Source organism: Nelumbo nucifera, chromosome 8 (assembly GCF_055504915.1).
Source record: "Nelumbo nucifera cultivar China Antique chromosome 8, China Antique-T2T, whole genome shotgun sequence".
In the NCBI taxonomy this organism is placed as follows: domain Eukaryota; kingdom Viridiplantae; phylum Streptophyta; class Magnoliopsida; order Proteales; family Nelumbonaceae; genus Nelumbo; species Nelumbo nucifera.
The window spans coordinates 38,172,964-38,181,603 of record NC_142656.1 but is presented as its reverse complement, the minus strand read 5'-3'; positions in this window follow the sequence as shown (position 1 = coordinate 38,181,603).

The following is an 8,640-nucleotide window of genomic DNA, read 5'->3' as shown; positions in this document are numbered from 1 at the left end:
ATCAAAGAAAATTTTTGAAAGTTCGCCCAACCATCCATCATGGTTTGGTCATCCATATGATGGTTTTCACATTCCTTTAATCTGACCCCACCAATCAATCCATGCCCAAAAACCCTACCCTATCAAATTTTATCCAAAATTACCTATATTTACACCCTTTTTGAATCGATTTAACAAAATACCCCTAAATTTCTCAAAAATTACGTAAATGCCACTACACCCTACTATTTAACCAAACCTAACTTTCTCATTCATCCTTATGCACTGTTCACCTCCCCCTTCATCCAAACACAACGACGGTGGACCAGCAACGGATCTGAGCTCTTTCTTTCTCCCCCCCTCTCTCTTTTCCTTCTTATTCCTCCTCTTCTTTTTTTTTATTTTTGAATCCCTAATTGACTGCTCCTCTTCTCTCCCTTTCAGACACCAAACTAGAGAGGAGGCCACCCCTTCCCCCATCTCTAGACATCAATCTCTCTCCCTTTCTCTTCTTCTTCCTTCTTTTTCATTTTCTTCTTCTTTTTTCTTGTTCTTGTTCTTTTTTCTTTTTTCAAATCCACTGAAGACATTGTTCTTTGTCCCCAACCTTGAGACAAGAATGCAATGGCTGTAGCACCGTCCCTTCTGGCCACTCCTTGCTCTCTCTCTCTATTTTCTTCTTCTTCTTCTTCTTCTTCTTCTTCTTCTTCTTCTTCTTCTTCCTTGGCACTCCCCTATACCTACTTGCCGCTGCAATTTCGAGTAGTGGTAGTTTCTCTGCCCATTCGCCCTCTTCCTCTCTCTCTCTCTCTCTCATTTTCCCATCAGATCTCGCCATTTTTAAACCGGTCACTCCCTCTCGATAAACTTGTAGCAACGCCCCTCGGCCTTCATCGTTCAAGTTCGATTGAATCTCCCTGTTGTAGTGTCAGTAGAGTTTAGGCCAACAATCCCTTATCAGAGTATGCTTTCCTCTTTCGATTCTTCAGCCTTCATCATTAAGGATGACTAATCTGAAGTCGGAGATCATCTGTTACTCCCCATGCGACACCAGTTGAACCAAGGTCGAAAATCCAGTCTGAAACCTTTGTCTATTCATTTACATATAGAGTCATGTACAGATGCATCAACTCAATTAATCTGAACCAAATATTTCTTGTTCCCAACCTAATCCAACCCAAAGTCTATCACCTAGTCCATGCTTAATAGATTCGATGGTTGCATCAGTGGGGATTAACATGCTATTAGTCTTCTTTTTTACTTTTCTACTTACTACCTTGCTTTTAGAAAGTAGATTTTCTCTTGTTTAGTGATGTTAATGACATGATTGTTCATCAAATTCTGTTAAAGGGTTTCCCTTTTGTTGATTTGTTCAATTATCTGATATTAGCTTGTTTTTGTTTAATTAAAATATTTGCATTTATGCCCATTTGGATTTCCATGTGTGCCCGGCCTATTGGACTCAGGAGAGGGGCACCTAGCCCCTTCCCTCTCCCATTTGAGTCTTACCTAGACTAGTTTAGCCAGTGCCTTGGGTTTTGGAATCACTATTAAACCAAAGCGACTTTTGATCCATTCTCGGTGGTCCCATCACCTCCATTTCCATACTTGATGGGTGGTGACTTCATTCCTAGCCCAAGTGAGCTGTTTCATTATGCTCACAGATTGGTGACTCCACTGGGGAGTTCTTGGACCATAGGCGGGGGCCCACACGGGATGCCCAAGTTGTTTGTTCCCTTTGATTAAAGTTAGTTTTGGTTTGCTAATTTTTTTTTACTTGTATATTGCATTTCAGTTGTTTTATTTTGTATTGTTGAAAGTAAGATAGCTCACACATTTCTTTGTTTTGCTACTTTGCTAGCATACATGGCTTTAGGTTAAGTTTTTTGAGTTATTATTTGGATTAGGAAATTTGTTCTGATCTTCTAACTTATCCATTTTTGTTTCCTCATTTACATTCAATGGCTTGTTTAGAGTTGTGGGTTTTTAGGAAAATTGCGAGAATGGATTCATACTTATTTCTCTCATACTATAGTGGTCATACTTTCTTCTCTTTCTCTTTGCAAGTGAAATGTTTTACCCTTTTATTTCTCATAATGGTTTCTTGGAGGATATCTTGCATAGTAGAATTAAGCTAGAAGAGAAAAATAAGGATTGGGACATTTCTAATGCAAACATTTATCTCATGTGGGTTATCTCTTCCAAAGAATTTTCCAAATGTTTGAATTATTCTTGAGTCACTAAAGAGGATTTTCAGCTATATGCTCTTGTGCTATCATGACAAAATGCAATATGAATGGACTAGCAAGTGCTGAAATGCATCATGAAACTCTTGTTCTCTCTTGGGTGTTCTTGGATTTCCTTGTCTAATGCTTGTTGGGCAAATGTTGTGGCTCTGAAAGAGGCAAGTTTCTTCCTTATACTTCAATTCCTTTGGATGCTATGGATTGATAACATGTCGAAATTCCCCAAGTTTTGATTTGGCATGAGATGGTGTAAGATTTGAGTGGGTTTACATTCTCAAAGGTATGACAGGATGAGGTGATAATGGATTATTTGTTTGTATGCTTAAATTTTAGATTGCTTAAATTTGGATGGCTATAGCAACATGTCTACTGAAATGTCATTTCTTTTCGGGTGATTCTTGAACTCAAAACATGATGGATTTAAGACTTTTAGAAGCATGACCTTATTGAAATTCCTAGGCTTTGGGTTCCTTTTGATCTCAATATGTAAAGGACGTTTGTTTTTAGAGTCATGCCTTATGCTGAAATTTTTGGGATTTTGGATTCTCTTTGATTCAAATATGTGAACAATGTTTGATTTGGAAGCATGTCCTGTGCTGAAATTCCAAGTTGTAGGTTCACTTTGATTCTCACATTTGAGGAATGCATTATTCTAGAAGTATCCCTTATACTGAAATTGGATGTTCTGTGGTTTTTGAATTCATTGTGTGATGGACATATTGATTTACGAACTTGTTTTCAATGCTGAAATAATGTGTTGCATGATGAGTTAGGACCCACTCATGAAAAGTATAATGATTCCATGATCAAATGCTAGTGTTGAAAGGTTAATGTTTATGGTAATAAGTGATGAAAATCATCTTAGAAAATCATCTATGCTTAAATGTGAATTCTCATGCGCGTTTTTTTAGAATCAACACTTGGAGAAAATAATCTTTTAGGATGGAGTTTTATAGTGGAATATGCCATACATGTTAGCTTCAAGAATGTTGAATAATGCATGCAAAGATATTGGGTGTTTGGACCGAAATGAAGAAGTTATGTTGATCATTAGGCTAATGGGAAATATGTCACATAATGGAAAGCCTAAAATTAGAACCTTGGAACTTAAATAAAATGTATAGGTTAGGGATTGAATGAGAGCTTTGAGGCCTTTTTGCTTTAGGTTAGTAGGTGGGGTGGTGTAATTAGATGTTAAGGTAATCATGAACAAAATGCAAGCAAATTGAGAATGGTTATAGGCTGAAATGAAGTTGTATGGGGCATCATGTTTCATAAACAATAATAAATCATCTTTGGGATAGGTACTTAATTCCACTTTTTCTTACTAATAAATAATAAAAGAAGTTCTTAGATTTATTCAATTTTGGTGAGTGCCCCCTTTGAAGTTCTTGACTCGTGAATTTGTTCATTATGGAGACATAGGGAGAGGTTTCAGCTTTGTTTTTTAAGGTTTATTGACATGGAATGCTGAAATTAGAGTGGATTTCTAGCTTCTTGGGTAGTTTTGGTTCTCTTGAACTTGATTAAATCATTTGCTTTCTTATTGTGGAGATGTTTGGGAGAATTTACAACATTACCCTTTGAGGATAAACACAATCAAATTGCTGAAATGGGGGAATACTCGGCAATTCTAATCAGTCATGTGAAAAGGTGAGGGTAGGAGACCTTGAAGGTTTAATGCTAATAAAATATGACCTTTATTTAGGGGATAGGAAGGCTGAGAGCAAGGGTAGGCTATGAACTTCTATTGACAGAGTTGTGTCTTTGTTATAATTCACAATTCCTTTTATAGGGAGAGACCTCGAGGCCCTGAAGGGAGGGAGCCAAGAGGGTTTGATTCCTATTTGTAAAGGGGATTTTTGATTTGGTGTTGGTTGTCAACGAGACACTACTAAGGGTTCGCAATGTGTCTTATGAGATCTCTCCAAGATGAGATTTCCCTTCGCTTTAGGATTCCCATAATACGCATGTGCTACTTCCTTTTGTGGGTCTCCTATATTGACATGGCATAAGTGGCATCAGGACTAGTCTGACGTGTCCTACTTAATCCTACTAGATGTCTTATCACAAGCGATTTTGGATAATCGTTGTATTTTTGTTTATCACTAGTTCGTAATGGATTTGAGCTCATTGCAAGTTCTTGGTGTCCTTGGGCTCGTCGTAGGTCTACTATGGCTTTGAGCTTATCGCAGGCCTATAGTTACTTTGAGCTCATCGCAAGTTCATGCCAAGTTGTGAACTCATCACATGTGTTTCTGTAGCTTTGATTTGGTACCTTCATTGCCATCGCAGTCATGGTGAACATGTACTTACAGCTATAGTGATGTATAGAATTATAGAATAGTGGTGTGATTGATGAAGCAATATGGATTACGTTTTGTGATGTGAGGATGTTGTGTTTAGGGGTTGTTGTGGAACTATGTTGTTGGAGTTTTGTGTTATGTTGTGGGGGATTTAGTTTTGCGGTGCGGGTAAGAATGCTATGATTATTTATTTGAGTGTCCACAGTGTGGCCTCCATGGAGCCTAAATCTATGTACTTACAACAGATTCCACAAATAAACCATGGAACCGACCCTGGGACTGCCAAAGCCAAAAGTGACCCTAGAATCAACCTTCACAGGATAGGTTCTAATTCCATAAACTTGGAAACAACCCTTATAGGGTAGGTTCAGGTTCTAGCATAAAACCGCCAAAACTTATGTATTTGCATTTAGATCCTTGTTTATATTTTGTCCTTTTGTGATTTCAAAGTATCTATATCATATATATTAAAATGCAATGTGCCAAGCTAGCATTTTCGTGCTCTGGTTCATTTTGAAAGCCACTTATCTCTTTGGTTTCTTCTCAAAGGGACTTATCATTTTTCTAGTTTCTTTTTTGAATTTTCTATTTTTAAAATTGAACAAAATAACTCAAGTGACCCTTTAAGAGTTTTAAAACTCCTCATTAAAGCACCATTAACTCTCTCCTTCAATAACTCATGCCATTAATTCTCTCTCATGTCCATTACTCCATTAAGTTGCACAAAATTCATTAACTTTATCTATATATATTCATTTCAATTTAACTATAATTTCATATATATTAGATATATTTGCATTAAAATGTAATTCTTAGTAAAGATTAATCATAATGAAATTGAGATATTCAATGATATATTATTGTTATAAATAATCAACATCCATTAAAAATTTTAATCCATTTATATTAGTTATTTTTATTGATAAAAATATTTTTATTAAACTGTAATTATCAATAAAGATTAATTATATTGAAATTGAGATATTCAATGATATACTATTGTACTAAATAATCTACTTCCATTTAAAATAATAATCTACTTATATTTCATTTGAAAATAATAATAATTAGTTAACCATAATAAAAATAATTTACCAAGTTACTTAAATAAAATTAAAATAATTACTAATTTTTTTGGGATAAAATTATTTTTATTAATATATTAAAAAAATAATTAATTAAAGGAACAAGTTAAATTATCTAAAATTATTAGTTTTATAATTAAATTTTATTCATTTTAAACCAATTTATTCACCACTGTAAAATAAAAAAAAAAACTGTTGTTAATTAAATTTCATAAGGAATTTAAGTTTGTTAAAAACTTAATATACTTAACAAATTTCAATTTTTATTAGTTTCAAAATTTAATAAAAATATTAATTTTAAATTTTAAGTATAGTTTAATTACTTTAAATCAATTTAAATTTCATTTAAAAATAATGAAAATTAAAAAACCTCATTGGGATTTTTAACAATCCTACCCAATGTTTTGACCTCAACAAAATCCTACCCTATTGTTTTGAAAAAAAGGTGCAAATACCTTCCTTTAGTTAGCATTCCAAATAAAAAATGTTGATGTAATGCATTAATTTTACTTTATTCAGCCTTTTACATTTGTCCAAGGAGGGTAAGGAGAATTATTCTTTGGAAGTTGTCTATAAAAATATATTAGTGGAGGGTAAAGTTGAAAATTTAAAGACAATGCATTAACAATGATAAGGGTATTTTGGTAACTTTAATGTATGTTATTGAAGTGCCAAGGGAAAGGAGGTATTTGCACTTTTTTTTTTTTCAAAACTATAGGGGAAGCCTTTGTTAGGGCACAAAGGTGGGTTATAGAATGGTTTTAAGAGAATTTTTTTCTATAGTTTTACCTAAAAATAATATAAAAATAATCATAAGCCAATAAAAAATAATAAAATAACTTTCCCAAAAAAATAATAAAATTTAACATTAAGATACACAAAAGTAATACAAATTTATCTAGAGAATAGGAAATTGAACACTCTCACTAAAGCAAAACTTAGATTGTGATCGGATAAACTAGACATAACCCCAAAGCATAATACTTGAATTGAAATTAGATAAACACCATTTAATTAGAAATGTCATAGAGCTCCATCTTCAATTTTGCCGATAAATAAAACCCATGCACCATACAGATCCTAAGTATTAATTGTAAAAGAGAAAGCCCTTAAGTTAGATTTCCCTTTTTCCTTTTCTAAATTAAATAGGGGTGAAAATCAAATACACGATTTGAAGGTTTTACACTCCACCTGGTGTGGGCTCTCGGTGTGCAACATTGAAATTTTATCAAAATCCTAACCCGAGGTCGTCCAAGTTGCAATATTAAATTTAAGGCCAATGTAGCATATGGCTGGTACTTTTGTGCCAGTACTATTAATTAGTTTCAATGGTACTTTTGTGCCAGTACTATTAAGGTTTATAGCAGTACCCTCTAAAGCAGAATGGTGCAACTATTCTATAGATCAAGAAACAATGGGCGTGATCAGAATATAATGGATGATGGAGTCAATAGATTGGGAAACATAAATAAACAATGATATTTTCACAATTATTCAAATCAATATTTGGTGTTATCAATATCACATGGCACATCCATAGGCGAAGGGAACGGAGATTTCTAAACTGAATAGCCACAAAGTCTGGCATTGGCATCAGATTGTAAACGAAACAGATATATAAATCCACGTTTTTCCGTTCTAATTACAAAGTCTACGAGTGATTTGTTTACGTTAGGGCGCTCCGATCATAACAGCAATGGTGTATCAGTGTAACCTATTAATATGCCATTTAATTTCTCTAGGGAAGACCGAGACTAGTGCCCGATTCGTTGCTCCTGTGAACAAGTACTTCGATCAAAAATTAACATAGTCAAATGATTTGACAAAACAATGGTTGATAGAATGGTACTGCGGTCATAGTAAGGAACCTCATTGAAAAATCTTGCCATCGATAATTGGCATGTCCAGCATTTCAGCTACAAGTTTACATGTTAAGCATCCACAGAGATTTTTCACGTCAAGCTATGCCAAGAATAAGACATATTTCAGTGTAAAATGCCACCTCTAAAACCATCCTATCCACAGCTTGCCAATTGTTTACGTCACCTAGGTTGTGATTGGTTTGATGTAAAATAAGGTAAATTACAAGGATCCCCTACTACGGGTCAATGGCAAAGAACCCCTATACTTTAATTTGTGGCAAAGACCCCCTAAACTTTAGCCGTTAGAAAAAGACCCCTCTCCCTTAGTGTGAGTAGGGTGGTTAGGCTACATACGGGGGTCTCCTTGAAGGGCAAAGGAAGACCAAGTGTAGGAAGTAGTCTAAAGGCTTAGGGCAAATGGGATGATAGAATGATGATCTCGTTATGAGTTAGACCCTTATTGATAGGGAGAGATCCTGAGGTCCTGAAAGGAAGGAGTCAAAAGCATTTGATTTTCATTAGGAAAGGGAATCTTGGATCCGCTGTCAGTTGTTAGGGAGTACTGCTAGGGTTTCACCACGTGTCTTATGAGATATCTCAAGGACGAACTTTCCTGTCATCTGAGGATTCTCATAATCCATATGTTTTACTTCTTTTCATGACACTTTTAAACTGACGCAGTGTAGGTGATGTCACTACTTAGCTTGCGCATCCTTATTAGGCCTACGTGGTGTCCCGTCACATGCGTTATTTAACGACGCACATGTTTCTGACCTACGGTGAGTCCGTGCTCATTGTGGTTCTATGGTGGCTTTAAGCTCATCACAAGTCCATGTGGGGCTAAAGTTCATTGCAACCTATTTCGGGTCGAGAGTTCATCGCAAGTGTGCGACGAGTTGTGGGCTCATTGCAGATGTGCGATGGGTTATAGAATTATTGCAGACATTCATGTAGTATTGGTTTGACATCCTCTATATCCTGATGGTCTAAGTGACCACTATGTACTTACATTAGCCCCCTACTTACTTATTGGTGAGTGAGAGCTTATTGATAAGCATTTCTGTGCTTGGGTTTGCTTTGGAAATTTGTAATGGGGTGATGGAAAAAGGCAAGAAAAGAAGGTTAAAAAAGACCAAATTCAGCCCAGCCCGGTTGTGGAAGC